The following is a 17759-nucleotide window of genomic DNA, read 5'->3' on the forward strand; positions in this document are numbered from 1 at the left end:
TATGTATGTAGTATATTCTCATTCACTAATCATTAGCTTACCCTCTCGTTGACTTTATTTTTATAGTTTCGCAAGGTGGCGGCTTGGGTAAGTGCGGGATGTAGTGGATTGGCTTTTGGTTGCTTAGAAGACTTGGCATTTTGCTTACATAGGATTGGGTAGTTGTCCCCAATCACCATGCTCGGGCTTTATTCGGATGCTATAAATGTGTCTTTTATTTATGTATTTGAAATGGAAAACTTTGATCTTAAATGTGGTTTGATATATAATCATGTTGTCGGTTTAATAGAACTAAATTGTTATTAAAGAAAAAAAAAAAAATTTATGGGACAGTATAATGGCGGGTTGGGTCGTTACAGTACGGTACTTTAATGACATTCCTTAAACTGTGTTTTTTTATCTGGAGACAATAAATATGGGACAGAGAAAGTATATAATATTTGAAAAAACGTATAAATGCCGCAGTACACTGAACACGAACCCAATCATGACGAAAAAAAGAAAGTTAGTAACTACATCAACAACCTTAGAATCTAGCCCACAATCCTTTCTTCTCTTAGGAGGTAGTAATTGTGATGACCCGTCCTAATCCATCTGGACGAAATCTTCAATAGTTGGTTCCATTGCGAGGTTCTGACCTCTATATGCCATGAACGACTCAATGTAATATGAGCAAATGCACAGCGGAAGATTTCTTTCATACCTGAGAATAAACATGCTTTAAAGTGTCAACCAAAAGGTTGGTGAGTTCATAAGTTTATCATCAAAACAATAGAATTCATCATTTTGATAGACCACAAGATTTAAATCCTACATGGTACAAATGGGCCCAAATCCTATACCCACCTGTAATGTACATGCGATATCTTTTAAATACAGTACACCTTTCTCGTGTACGAAATCATCTTTCATAAATTGTAGCAACCGTACACATATCTTGTGCACAAAAATAAAATACACATAACCTGTGTATAAAATCATTATCTCGATACATAACATTCACTTTTCATTGCTTTCATAGCTTGGCTTGGAAACCGACCTTAACATATAATGCGCATAATAATATTCCCAAAATAGAACATCTCGTCTGTATAATAATCATATAATCTTCGAAGTACTAAACACCATGCCCACTAGCCCTTCCGTCTAGTGAACATTCTGGGTGGGGGTGTTAAACCCGGTAGCTACCTTTAGGATTCGCGTGAATTAGGCGTGCACTAATTCTCAAAATTAGTGATGTTCCCTAATTCTTATGTTACCAAGCAATAATAATCAGGGGGAAAATATTCATATCAATTGTGACAATTATCACGTCCACATAATTCAATGGTGGCAATTATCACGTCCACATAATTCATTCGAGGAATGTTTTGCTTGTGTCTATCTTGTCAAACATTTATAAAAGCATTTCATGTATCCGCAGTTCAAAATATATTTCAAAAGCATTTAATAAAGCAGTTGTAAAAGTAGCGCATGTATTCTCAGTCCCAAAAATGTAAAGAGTAAAAGGGAAATAAATGAACTCACCATATTGTATTTTGTAGTAAAAATACATATGACGACATTGAACAACTGAACAAATGCAGGGTTGGCCTCGGATTCACGAACGTATATCATTTGTATATGTATATTAATATACATAATCATAATCGAATAAGTTTACATATTAAAATTTTACTAATTATATCGTTTTTATATTAACAAATATATATACATTTCATATATTTATTTTGTATATCAAAATATTAATTTTGTCATGTTATATGTATTATATATATATATATATATATATATATATATATATATATATATATATATATATATATATATATATATCTTTTGTTTGTTAAAACAGTAATTTGATAATTGCTAATAATAATAAAAAAATATAGTTATTATAATAGTGATAATAATAGTAATTAATATTAATAATAGTAATGTTGATAGTAATATTCATAAAAATAATAATAATGATAATAAAAATAATACTTATAAAAATAATGATATTTCTAATAATAATAATAATATTAATAATAATAATACTTATTTTAATACTAATAATACTAATAATAAAGATAATAAAGATAATAAAGATAATAATAATAATAATAATAATAATAATAATAATAATAATAATAATAATAATAATAATAATAATAATAATAATAATAATAATAATAATAATACATATAACTTAGCTACCTCAAAAGCTCTTCTCAAAAACAAAATGCCCCAGACAGGGCTCGAACTCGCGACCTCCCGTTCACCAGACAGCACTCCTACCAATCGTGTAACTCAGCTTTTCTAAAAGTCTATCACCCCACATGTATATAATCCCGTTTCCTCTTATAATTTGGACCAACCCTTTGGCCCAACTACAATAACCCAAACCCATCATGATATAAGTCTAATTAAAAATTGTGGTTGGTTCAAGTTAATAAACAAGTTCGCGGCAAAAAAAAATTTAAAAAAAATAAGACGTCCGTAAAATAAAATAAAAAAAATAAATAAATTACTCCACTCCATAATCAACCCATTTTAACGGCCAACAAGTCCCACTTGATCCCCCACGTAGGCATTCTTCACTTAATCAATTACAATAGACTGTCCACTACATTCTCCACTTGTTTTAATTAATACCTTTAACAGTCCATTAATTTAATCAACCAAAAGTTCGCTCAGTTGCATGATGTAGGTTTATGGTGACGTTTTCTAGTGGTTTGGTTGATCGTAGTAGATGCAATCAGTTAACCAGAAGGTACAGCAATAGCATTTAAATGCATGAAGGTGGTTGTTTGTTAGATTGTTAAATGGGTTGTTCGAAATAAAATAAAAAATAAAAAAACGATGGGATTGTGGATCATGGTGGAAGATGGTGGTGTTCTTGAAAGTGATGATTTGGTCCGAAGATGATAACAGAGGGTAGCAGTAGTAACTTGGGTTCATTGTAGGTGGTGGGGGTGATGAGCCGATGGTGTTGGGGTTCGGTTTGTAGTGGGTTAAGGTGGTGGTTCGTGTGAACTGGTGAAGATGAAAGATGATGGTGGTTATGACTCACGATGGTTAGGTGACGGGTTTATGGGGATCAAAGTGGTGGTTCGACGGTGTTCACAAGTCATCCAGAGAGTGGGAGGAAGATGGTTGCGGTGGTGGTGGCCGATGTTGTGGTTTTGGAGAAGAAGAAGATGGGTGTCTCTTCTTAATCTCCATCTCTCTGTATATATCTATATATATGGAGTTATATATAATAATTATAATTATAATATTAATAATAATTATAATAATAATTAATAGATATCAAGTGATTGAAAGGATTACAAGAAGTCAGAAAGCCAACAGTTAGCAGCCGGGTGTGTTGGAGTTTTGTACCGACAGTTTTCACGGGGTGTGTCCATTGCTAAACAGTTACGGCTAATTTAATTCAGAAAAATCCCATATTTTAAAATTAAGTTTATTTATTTATTCCATTCATTAACTGTTTGAAACCTGATCAATAATGTTCGATAATTATTTATTTTCTGTTCCAATTTATATGTACGGAGTACTAATATTTAAACTTAAAAAGGTAAAAATATTTTTAACAAATCTAACATCTTCGTAATCGATTTACAGTTTAACTTTTATTTTAGTCCTTCATGAACATGTAATATATCTATATTAAAACTAACGAAACGTCAACCGAGTGTTACTGACGTTTACTGATTAGGCTCGAAATCATTCATTTTCAATATATATATATATATATATATATATATATATATATATATATATATATATATATATATATATATATATATATATATATATATATATATATATATATATATATATATATATATATATATATCAAATCTTAATTATCAAGTTTAAGTAAATAAATATATTAATTATATTCTTTTAAATAACTAAATATAATATTATATATTTACAAGTAATATTTATATATATATTTATATATATATTATTATATATATATATATATATATATATATATATATATATATATATATATATGTAACTATTTACAAATAGTTGTTCGTGAATCGTCGAAAATGGTCGAAGATCAATTGAATATATGAAACAGTTCAAAATTTTTGAGATCCAACATAACAGACTTTGCTTATCGTGTTGAAAATACAATATCGTATCGAGAGTTTGATTTAAAATTAGTCGAAATTTTCCGGGTCACTACAGTACCTACCCGTTAAAGAAATTTCGTCCCGAAATTTGAGTGATGTCGTCATGGCTAACAATAAAAGTGTTTTCATGACGAATATGAGTTAGAGTTTTATCATTATTGATTAATATAAATAAAACGATTCGATCATGTGAAGCGTACGAGTGAAGTTATCACAAAAGAGTGAAAAGTTTCGTCTTAACTTATGACGTAGTCATGGCGGATTTCCGGAATTCAAGGAATTTAAGGAAATCTTCTAATCAGAAAGAAAATGTAATATCATGATTAATTAGCAAACTGCTGGAATCACGGTAAGGATAGAACTATTAAGAAAATAATCTCTTGATATGTTTAGAGGTTAAGTAGAATGAAAGAGTTATGTATCATGGCACATGATGAGGGTAACATCTGTGAACCATCATCACGTTCTATTAGAAATTTAGCATGACTTACTGTAATATAACCACGTTGGCCTGACGTCATTATATTATACCAACTCATGCTTCAATTCGCAACACTTCTCCAGAAACCATTCATAATTCAAACTCGAATTTAAAAGAAATTTAGAAACTAAGATAGTTTCCTTTATGACGTAATACGGATAGCACGAAGAGATAGATAATTTCGAATGAAGATATTTATGAAGGTATCTTCAGAAATATCTAAGATATTTATAACAAAAGATACGATGATATCTTTAGAATTTAAAATATTTAAGATCAGAAGATGATGAAGAAATTCGTCCGCAAAGATTTAGATTAAGGAGCAAGGTATTCGCTAAAGATTTCATCAGCTTTTTCAAAACTCAGAAAACTGATTCATAGACTAAAGCGCTTTTCAGAAATTCAGAATTGAAGTTTTGTAAATCCAGAAGATAGAGTGTATATATATATATATATATATATATATATATATATATATATATATATATATATATATATAAATTGTTGTTGTAGAATCGCTGAGGAATTTGAGATTATCGATTAATGGCTCCTGGTATTTGGTATGGTAATTATCGTTACAAGGTGCCGATGAGTTCATGATAAGACTTCAATAGATAAATATAGTGATTTGTCAGAGAGATTTAAACTAAGGAGCAACGAGGTTGCTGGTACGTCTGCTGGTAATATGGTGGAATATAAAAGGTTCCCTGGTAACAATAAAAGAGCACGCATATATATCAAGGTTATAATAAGGTTGTTTCGAACGAAAAATTGAAGTTGACTTGTTGGAGCTGTGACAAAATTGGCTAAAAAGAGATTGCAAAGTTATTTTCGGTAATAATAACGCTAAAGGAATTAGCACAGCTACGCGTTAAATGTTTACTCAGTTTTCGAGAGTTTTCAGGTGCATAACTATATGCATCGATCTTTTCTTTCGTAGATGAAGTGCGGTTGGGTCATCCTCTCGATTGAGGTGTTTTCAAGAATTATGAAAGGTTTGAACACAGATTGTAATCGTCAAGATACAAATGAGGTTTAAGATGAAATCAAGTGGCAAACTTGAAGAATTATTTAGTTTCATATGTTATAATCAGTATTTTAATTCATTTTAATTGTCCAATATTATTCGTCCACAGTCGATAGTCCACAGTTAACAGTCTAATCATTCATATATAGTTTAATATATAATATACGAATTAATTAATACGTATCGTGACCCGTGTACATATCTCAGACTCGATCACAACTCAAACTATATATATTATTGTAGAATCAACCTCAACCCTGTATAGCTAACTCCAGCATTACTGCATATAGAGTGTCTATGGTTATTCCAAATAATATATATAGATGCGTCGATATAATATGTCAAAACCTTGTATACGTGTCCCGATATTTAAAGTGCGTAAAATAAATAACAGAAATTAAATGACGATAAATAAAATTGCGAGAATTAAAATTGCGATAAATAAAATGCGATAAATAAATTGCGATAAATAAAAGGTAATACAGAATTAACTGTTAGCTGGGAACGGTTAGCTAGGAACAGTTAGCGTGGATTCTTAACAAAATTTCTCATAGTTAATTTATTTGTTTCTAACAAATTTTATTTTGTCCAATGTTTTCTTCATTATGCTACTTGTTGGATTCTGATAAATCAAAATCCAAATATGAAATTGGATGAAAATAGTTATTCTGCGGTGAAGGATTCGTATATCTGTGGATGTAGGTAGGATAGTAAATGACTGTTGAATCGGAATTGAAAGAATGTACGGTGTAACTTATTAATGTGAAATCTAAATATTCCTCGGGTATTACCTACCCGTTAAAATATTTTCACCATTAACAGTTTGTACGAAAGAATTTTTAATTACAATCTTTATGAAAACATATATACATATATATTTTCTTCAGATGTAATTATGGATTTAATGAGTTAATATGATATTAAACTCATTTGATTTACCGTTAGAACAAGAATATTTAATCTCTAAAACATTAGAGATTACATAATCGCCATGTCGAACGAAGATAAATGATGTAGAACGTCATGTAGAACGATGATTATACTCGAGGTACAGAATGAGATGTTGAGGCACGTGGTGTTCAAACTTGGGTTGTTGGTGGTACTGGTGATGTTGCTAAAGCTGGTAAGTTTTGCACCATATTCTCTAAATTGATTACTCAAGCGCGAAGTTCATTGACTTCTTGCATTACTCCGGGATGATTGTCGGTTTGGACGAGCGGATGAATAAGATTCGGAATTTTGAGATAGTATATAATCGTGGCGAGATATTCAGGAAATGAGGATGAAAATAGTGTTGCGGATAGGTTCGCCGGTAAGTGCTTCAGGTTCTTCACCAACAGGTGAATTCAGTTGACGGAAAGGATCGCCTTCTTCTCGTCTCCATTGTTTAAGTCGACTACGAACTCATCAGATGAATTGGGGATGGACGATTGGTTGATTCATTCTGATGACACTGCTTTCGGGGCTTAGGTGAAACTCCATATTGGAATAGCTGTCGAAATCCGAGGAATTCGAACTGGTTGAGGGATTCATCTCGTACGATCAGATGAAGGATTTTCGATAATAAATAGATTATAGGATGTAGATTAGTACCCTGCAATACATAATTTACATATGCATATATAATACAAAAATTCCATAAGTTACGGAGGAATCTACGAAAGCTGTCAGGTAAAGGTAACAATAACAGATACGCTAAGATATGAATTTATCTATACACCGTCTATACAATAGAGGCAGTAAGACGTGTCTAGACTTTAAGAATGATAAGCAGGTAATTTCCTAAGGATGATAAGCAGATGATTTCCGACTAGAAATGATAAGCAAAACTTTTGACATGCAGACCCGGTCGAAGTCCAGACCCACTAATGCATCTAAACAACTATCAGTTAGACACACTAATGCAAGACCTGGTTCGCTAAGACCACCACTCTGATACCACCTGTGATGACCCGTCCTAATTCATCTGGACGAAGTCTTCAATAGTTGGTCCCATTGCGAGGTTCTGACCTCTATATGCCATGAACGACTCTATGTAATATGAGCAAATGCACAGTGTAAGATTTCTTTCATACCTGAGAATAAACATGCTTTAAAGTATCAACCAAAAGGTTGGTGAGTTCATAAGCTTATCATAAAACAATAAAATTCATCATTTTGATAGATCACAAGATTTAAATCCTGCATGGTACAAATGGGCCCGAATCCTATACCCACCTGTAATGTACATGCGATATCTTTTAAATACAGTACACCTTTCTCGTGTACGAAATCATCTTTCATAAATCGTAGTAACCGTACACATATCTTGTGCACAAAAATAACATACACATAACCTGTGTATAAAATCATTCTCTCGATACATAACATTCACTTTTCATTGCTTTCATAAGTTGGATTGAAAACCGACCTTAACATATAATGCGCAAAATAATATTCCCAAAACAGAACATCTCGTCTGTATAATAATCATATAAACTTCGAAGTACTAAACACCACCCCCACTAGCCCTTCCGTCTAGTGAACATTCTGGGTGGGGGTGTTAAACTCGGTAGCTTCTTTTAGGATTCGCGTGAATTAGGCGTGCACTAATTCTCAAAATTAGTGATGTTCCCTAATTCTTAGGTTACCAAGCAATAATAATCAGGGGAAAAATATTCATATCAATTGTGGCAATTATCACGTCCACATAATTCAATGTTGGCAATTATCACGTCCACAAAATTCATTCGAGGAATGTTTTGCTTGTGTCTATCTCGTCAAACATTTATAAAAGCATTTCATGTATTCGCAGTTCAAAATATATTTCAAAAGCATTTAATAAAGCTGTTGTAAAAGTTGCGCATGTATTCTCAGTCCCAAAAATGTAAAGAGTAAAAGGGAATCAAATGAAGTCACGATATTGTATTTTGTAGTAAAAATACATATGACGACATTGAACAACTGAACAAATGTAGGGTTGGCCTCGAATTCACGAACCTATATCATTTGTATATGTATATTAATATACATAATCGTAATCGAATAAGTTTACATATTAAAAATTTACTAATTATATCATTTTTATATTAATAATATATATATATACATTTCATATATTTATTTTGTATATCAAAATATTAATTTTGTCATGTTATATGTATTATATATATATATATATATATATATATATATATATATATATATATATATATATATATATATATATATATATATATATATATATCTTTTGTTTGTTAAAACAGTAATTTGATAATTGCTAATAATAATAAAAAAATATAGTTATTATAATAGTGATAATAATAGTAATTAATATTAATAATAGTAATGTTGATAGTAATATTCATAAAAATAATAATAATGATAATAAAAATAATACTTATAAAAAAATGATGTTTCTAATAATAATAATAATATTAATAATAATACTTGTTTTAATACTAATAATACTAATAATAAAGATAATAAAGATAATAAAGATAATAATAATAATAATAATAATAATAATAATAATAATAATAATAATACATATAACTTAGCTACCTCAAAAGCTCTTCTCAAAAACAAAATGCCCCAGACAGGGCTCGAACCCGCGACCTCCCGTTCACCAGACACCACTCCTAACCAATCGTGTAACTCAGCTTTTCTAAAAGTCTATCACCCCACATGTATATAATCCCGTTTCCTCTTATAATTTGGACCAACCCTTTGGCCCAAATACAATAACCCAAACCCATCATGATATAAGTCTAATTAAAAATTGTGGTTAGTTCAAGTTAATAAACAAGTTCACGGCAAAAAAAAAAAAAAAAAAAAAAAAAAAAAAAAAAAAAAATATAAGACGTCCGTAAAATAAAAGAAAAAAAATAAATAAATTACTCCATAATCAACCCATTTTAACGGCCAACAAGTCCCACTTGTTCCCCCATGTGGGCATTCTTCACTTAATCAATTATAATAGGCTGTCCACTATATTCTCCACTTGTTTTAATTAATTCCTTTAACAGTCCATTAATTTAATCAACCAAAAGTTCGCTTAGTTGCATGATGTAGGTTTATGGTGACGTTTTCTAGTGGTGTGGTTGATCGTAGTAGATGCAATCAGTTAACCAGAAAGTACAGCAGTAGCATTTAAATGCGTGAAGGTGGTTGTTTGTTAGATTGTTAAATGGGTTGTTCGAAATAAAAAAAAAACAAAAAAAAAAAACGATGGGATTGTGGATCATGGTGGAAGATGGTGGTGTTCTTGAAAGTGATGATTTGGTCCGAAGATGATAACAGAGGGCAGCAGTAGTAACTTGGGTTCGTTGTAGGTGGTGGAGGTGATGAGCCGATGGTGTTGGGGTTCGGTTTGTAGTGGGTTAAGGTGGTGGTTCGTGTGAAGTGGTGAAGATGAAAGATGATGGTGGTTATGACTCACGATGGTTAGGTGACGGGTTTATGGGGATCAAAGTGGTGGTTCGATGGTGTTCACAAGTAATCGAGAGAGGGAGGAAGATGGTTGCCGTGGTGGTGGCCGATGTTGTGGTGTTGGAGAAGAAGAAGATGGGTGTCTCTTCTTAATCTCCATCTCTCTATGTATATCTATATATATGGAGTTATATATTATATATAATAATTATAATTATAATATTAATAATAATTATAATAATAATTAATAGATATCAAGTGATTGAAAGGATTACAAGAAGTCAGAAAGCCAACAGTTAGCAGCCGAGTGTGTTGGAGTTTTGTACCGACTGTTTTCACGGGGTGTGTCCATTGCTAAACAGTTACGGCTAATTTAATTCAGAAAAATCCCATACTTTAAAATTAAGTTTATTTATTTATTCCACTCATTAACTGTTTGAAACCTGATCAATAATGTTCGATAATTATTTATTTTCTGTTCCAATTTATATGTACGGAGTACTAATATTTAAACTTAAAAAGGTAATAATATTTTTAACAAATCTAACATCTTCGTAATCGATTTACAGTTCAACTTTTATTTTACTCCTTCATGAACATGTAATATATCTATATTAAAACTAACGAAACGTCAACCGAGTGTTACTGACGTTTACTGATTAGGCTCGAAATCATTCATTTTCAATATACACATTCTATATATATATATATATATATATATATATATATATATATATATATATATATATATATATATATATATATATATATATATATATATATATATATATATATATATATATATATATATATATATATCAAATCTTAATTATCAAGTTTAAGTAAATAAATATATTAATTATATTCTTTTAAATAACTAAATATAATATTATATATTTACAAGTAATATTTATATATATATTTTTATATATTATTATTATTATTATTATTATTATTATTATATATATATATATATATATATATATATATATATATATATATATATATATATATATACGTAACTATTTACAAATAGTTGTTCGTGAATCGTCGGAAATGGTCGAAGGTCAATTGAATATATGAAACAGTTCAAAATTTTTGAGATCCAACATAACAGACTTTGTTTATCGTGTTGAAAATACAATATCGTATCGAGAGTTTGATTTAAAATTAGTCAAAATTTTCCGGGTCACTACAGTAAGCAAGATACACAAGCTAAGATTTTAATATATTTATTTAAATGTATTTTTATTGATATAACTTTAATTAAGAATTATATAACATAAATCAAAATATCTAATGTTGAAGTTGAAAAAGAAGTACCTTAAAAGTCAATAGTGAATACTTCTGATGTGACGATGATATAACTTTCTTCCATTACTCCATCACACATTTCATCACTAATGGTGTACTCTATGATTATACGCAAAAATAAATATGAAATGACCCATGGAGAATAGAAGTAGCGCTTAAAAGCTAAGGAAAATTTAGTCAAAGGCATTTGTCGTATAAAGTCGTCTAGCGTCCTCCGGCAAGAATAATCGAATAAGGATAAAACATGTCGCCTAGTGTTTTTAACGGCCTGCACACATGCCACGTTAGCATAAAGTGAAAAACCGGTTACAAACTTTTTGGATAAATCAACCGATCATAGCATGACAAGTGTCTTCGAATAATCCGAAGACCTTAGGTGCCTGTAAATAGCGCATGTGGGTCATCACCATTTGGACACCTCAACTTGTGTTAGAGAACACACTTTTTCTCTTAGACAATACTCTTTCTCTCTAGGACTCAGGAACAGAGAAGCAAAACACTAAACAGACCAACCCATAGTTTGGCTCTGCATATCGTCTTAAGCTAGCCCACGATTTCAACATCGTGATTAAGGCTAATTATATGGAGGATTTTAGGCAAAATTTAACAATTCATGGATATGTTTGGGCAAATTATGGAGGTTTTGGTTAAAATTGAGTAAAATATGGAGGCTTTTGGACAAAATATGAAGGGTTTTGAGCATATATAGAGGCTTTAGGCAAAATATATAGACTTTTGGGCAAGGAAAAATTCACAATGAACAAAATAAAAAAATTCAAATTTTTGCATTAAATATTTCAAATACACTGGGGCATGTGTCACCCCTTGCCCCATACTAGTTTCGCCCATGGATCTGGGTTTATACGAAACGTTGTTCGAAAAAAAAGGTCAATCAGCAAACTACTTCACTAAGATTTTTAACCTTGTACTCGTACTTGTATGTGTTGGTCGGAAATAATTACAAACAATCACAATATTTCTGATTAATCACGGCTCAATATTTATGCAATTTATTCTTATTTCTCATACTTTAATAGATAAGAACTAGTAAAAGTATCCCGCGCGATGTCGCGGGGTCTTTCGGGTAGCATATCATAGGTGAAGTAAAAAAACGTTTTCCTACAGTTGTGTTTGGATACACAGGGTTAGTACATAGTATACATAATGGCATGTTTATTGAAAAATGTCCGTTTCGCGTATAGTTAGTTGCGTTGGGTTCGTAAGATTATTTCGAGTTGAATCGTGGCGTCGGAAAAATTTAACGCGCGTCGAGCGAGGAGGTATACTTCGTTAAAAATTTGGGTAGAGTTTATTAATTAAATTAACGATTTGACGGTTTACACCCCTCTTTTGGGGGTTGAAATTGCGTATTGTTCAAAGTTTGGGGGGGGGAATATATATATATATATATATATATATATATATATATATATATATATATATATATATATATATATATATATATATATATATATATATTGGCCTTGTTGTTTGGTTTTGAGAATCTGGCCAAAATGACCAAATCCCTCACAGGATTTAGTATATAAGGGTAATAACCAAATGGATTAAATTGTATTTTTCCGGTAGGATCACAAAATAGCCCATTTAATCTAGGGTTAAAGCCATAAATAAGTCATATACTTTCATTTTTGTCCCAATGTAGGCTATATACCCGAAAAATACCAATGTAGGCTATATACTTTCATTAAGTGTACTAATATGAACGGACAAAACTTATTAACCGGATAAACAACTAAAAGTATATGACGTTGGTGATACATCAGAACAAAACTGAAAGTATATAGCCTACATTGGAACAAAACTGAAAGTATATAACCTACATCAGAACAAAACTGAAAGTATATGACCTATTTTTAGCCATATAAAATGCAAAAAAAATGTTAAATAATTAACTCTACCGGTTCAGCAGGTAACTTGTTAAATTTGTGTATATCGATACAACTTTTAAGAGTATATAACCTACATTGGTATTTTTTTGGATATATAGCCTACGTTGGAACAAAAATGAAAGTATATGGCCTATTTATGGCCTTAACCCTTTAATCTAATGCTAAACCCATAAAGCAGATTATTAAATATTTAGAATCCAGACCTCTACACATATCATCAAAAATAATATTGCAACTTCTTTTTTTTTGCGAAAAAACGACATACATTTATAAATCAATAGAAGGTTCATCAAAAAAATGAAATCTCCTAAAAAATACAAACCGATAATGCGGAGCAAAACTAAACTAGACCAAAAGAAAGCTCGTAAAAACCAACTAAAATACATAAGGACTTCGAAACTCAAAAGATCGCGACCCCACTAAGAAAAAGATGATAATATATCTAACCGCCCATCAGAAAATAAAAAATTATCTAATGACCAAAAACGACCGCCTTCTCACAAACATAGAGACTCATGCGTCTTTGACAAAATCACCAAACACTTCCATCTCCTCTTCATGAAACAACTTTTTCCTTTCCTTTCTCGGCCTTTTAACAATCGTAGATACGGAAAACGGATCACTAGAATTATTATCGACCCCCTTTTGTACCCCTTCCATGTTATCTATTACATTGTTGAAAGCCGCAAAAGGATCCCGACCAAAAGATTTGTTAACAATAGATTTGACGGAATGAAAAACACTTGCAACCTTAACCAAACCTTCTTTTGGTTCTTCTGTGCAATGGCTCGACCCAGCAATAGATGAGCCCAAATGCTCAGGCCCACTACCCTTAGACCCACTAATAACACCTAGTTCATCAACAACACTTGGATTACATACGGACGCATCACCAGCATCAGTCTTCGTCGCCAACCCAGGATCCAAATTTACCACACCATCATCAAGCTCGTCCACATAATCGAAAGCCGGAAGCATACACTCGATTGAAGAAACCTTATCCCGATTAACTATCGTCGAATCCGATTCTACAACATCGGAAGTGGTAATACGAACACTACCAACAAACAAGTCATTAGACTCTGGTTGAATCGACTCTGGAAAAAAATTATTCCCCTCGTCAACAGTAGCTATAGAGTTGCTAGCCAAACAACTAAACGAAACGTTATTATTACGGCAAAATTCCCACGATTTAAGGCATTTTTTGACGCACGATATTCCAAAACAGGGAAACTCCAAGTCACCAACGTAGGAAGAGTTAACATTGGAGGCTACCATCGCCGATTTAGCCTTCTTAACTTTCTCAAAAACTAACGTTAATTTAGCCTTCTTAACTTTCTCAAAAACTGACTCGTAATTAACGTGATAAGACGAGACGACAGGAGCATCAGAAATAGGCGTGGTTAAAACGTTACCATCACAAACGGCACGATTAGAATTAATCAAATCAATCGTGGAAAATTCATCTGTAAAAATACGATCACACTCATTTGATGGGATATCATTGATATGAATAAAGAAAGATTCCGATCCCAAGTTATTTTTGACTTCTTTAATCGCATCAATAAGAAATGACGGACAGTCTAATTCGACGAAGGCATAAGCGACCCAATTTGTTTGAGATCTGATGAAGAATGAGCAACATGTAAAACCTTACCAATACCCGCCGCAATTTCCTTAATATTCTTCTCTTAGAAGAAGTAAGCCGGAATACCAGAGATGATGATCCAAGAGAAACGAAAAAAACGTTCAACTCGGTAATTATTAATGACAATCGCTACACTAGAAATTTTCCGTATATTTATGAGCTACATAAAAAAATATATTTCAGTCGAAAAAATAATTCTACCTTGTAGAATTATTAACTTCAAGAAAAAAATATATTTCTTTGGGTGTGTTTAGGTGAAACTAGCTTGTAACTGGAGCTGGAGCTAATTTTTTAAGCTAGAACCTGGAGCTTATGTTTTATAAGTGTTTGATAAATTAGCTGGAGCTTTTGTATATAAAATGACATAAAAGGACAAAAAATAAATGATAAATAATGATTTAGGGGCTAATAATGTAATTTAATTCCATAAGCTTCCTAACTTATTTTCAAAAGCTACTTCAACTAGCTTATTTTTCTAGAGTTTAATTTTTTTCATAAGCTCTGAAACATTTGTATACCAAACAATGCTAGAAGCTAGAGTTTATGAAAAAAATAAGCTTAAGCTTCCATAAACTCTTAGAAGCTGCGTTGCTAAACACACCCTTACTAAAAATTTACTCATAGAATAGATCTAATAAATGGAATGATAAAAAAAAAAAATATTTCCTTTAACGTTGGATGAAAGTTATATTGTTTGGTAGGTAGTTACCCTTATATTAATGACAATCCTACACTAGAAAATTTTCCATATATTTATGAGCTACATAAAAATAACTTTTGCCATAGACAAAAGTAATAAAAATGGCTGCCTCTAAAGAGTTATTGACCATCGTTGAAACCTGCCGGATCTCACCACCGCCTAACACGGTCGGTGAACGAACACTCCCACTTACATACTTTGATTTCCCATGGTTACTCTTGCATCCAATTCACCAACTTTTCTTTTACAAATTCCATCATTCCAAATCCCATTTCATCCAAAATATTATTCCCAATTTAAAACACTCATTATCAATAGCGTTACAACACTTCTTCCCATTTTTTTTTTTTTTTTTTTTTTTTGAAAGGCAATGTTAGTGGTTAGCACACGAAGTTAATTCACGAAAATCCCCCCCCCCCCGAGACTCGAACCCTGGTCTCCTCGAACACCATGTTAACATGGTAACTTAATTGTTTTTCCCGATAATTTTCAAAAACCCGAAATCCGCCATGTTGAAGGGGATGCAGTTAAACTAACATTTGCTGAGTGTTGTGATCTCGATTTCGATGATCTCGTAGGAGATTATCCCCGAGATTGTAACAAGTTTCACCCTCTAGTACCATTACTAGACGGTGCATATAAAACATCTGGTCTTGTGAAAATCCCGATTTTTTCGATTCAAGTGACTGTTTTCCCAAACATTGGTATCACGATTGGGGTAACAAATCATCACGCCCTTTGTGACGCCAGAACGAGGTATGATTTCTTAATGGCATGGACTAGTATAGCAAAATCAGGTACGGATGAATTATTCTTAGCTAATGGGTCTAATTTGCCATTTTATGATAGAGTGATTAAATTAAATACCCTAATTCACTAGATGAATTATTTTTAAAAATACCAATGATTCGAAATCTTGATGAAAATTACGTGTAGCCACAACTGGTTAGTCAAGATAGAGTTCGTGCCACGTTTGTTTTGACACGAACACAAATAAATGGTTTAAAAAAATGGTTACTGGGTCAAGTTTCAACACTAGAACACGTGTCATCGTTCACTATAGCTTGTGGCTATGTCTGGAGTTGTATAGCCAAATCTCGAGTTCGTGTTGATGGAAAAAAGGGCATGTACGAAGTCGAAAGGTTTGGTTGTGTAGCCGATTGGAGGAGTCGTTTAGATCCACCAGTCCCACCAACTTATTTTGGTAATTGTTGGACTGTATGCATTGCTGTAACCAAAACCAGTTTGCTAATTGGAAACCAAGGGTTTTGTACGGGTGTTGATTTACTGGGAAACGCTATTAGCGAAACGGTTAAGAATAAGAAAGATATGTTCAGGAACGTTGAAGCCAAGTGGGAAACTATGACCCAACCGATTCCTACGATGGGCACTGCAGGGACTCCAAAACTTAATGTTTACGATGTCGATTTCGGATGGGGTAAGCCGAAAAAGCACGAGAGTGTATCGCTTGATTTTGGTAATTCCATTTCTGTTAATGCTGGCAAAGATTCATCACAAGATCTTGAAATTGGTTTATGTCTTCCTGCACACCAAATGGATGCGTTTATTGACATTTCCAAAAATGAATTAGAGACTCTGCTTTCGGAGCAGGATCGTAATGAGTGATACAAAGATACATCTATCTACATCATCTCGATCATATTATAATTCATCTATCATGAGTATCAATCTTTAATTATGTTTGTTGTTTATTTGATTTTTGAAATTAATAAATATATTACATTTTCTATTAGTGTGATTTGTAACTTGTTTTATGACGAAGTACGAATTAATATATAAAAAAAAAAAAAAAAAGATCCTAAGATAATTTTAACTACATTGTGCACAGACTCGACTGTATAGTCCGAGTTTATAAAGATTTGATGATTTACTTGCACCAATACACTACAATTACCCATTGGTCGGAGCCTAAGAACATCCTAGCTCCTTTAAAAGCATATAATCATATATTTGAACCAAATTACATCCAAGTCGTCTATTTTAGTCCATATTGAATTTAGATAGAGATTGTATGATGATTTCATGTTTTAAGGACCCTACGAACATAACTTAAATATAATCATCTTCAAGTGCATAAACACTATGTTTCAAACATGAAGATCCATATGA

The 17759-nt window shown here is 31.8% G+C and overlaps 1 pseudogene; it reads left to right on the forward strand.

Moving 5' to 3' along the window:
* Positions 1–15730: 15730 nt before the first annotated feature.
* Positions 15731–17255, forward strand: LOC139859852 (malonyl-coenzyme A:anthocyanin 3-O-glucoside-6''-O-malonyltransferase-like; annotated as a pseudogene).
* Positions 17256–17759: the final 504 nt, after the last annotated feature.

The sequence above is a fragment of the Rutidosis leptorrhynchoides genome, chromosome 7, assembly GCF_046630445.1.
Source record: "Rutidosis leptorrhynchoides isolate AG116_Rl617_1_P2 chromosome 7, CSIRO_AGI_Rlap_v1, whole genome shotgun sequence".
Classification (NCBI taxonomy): Eukaryota; Viridiplantae; Streptophyta; class Magnoliopsida; order Asterales; family Asteraceae; genus Rutidosis; species Rutidosis leptorrhynchoides.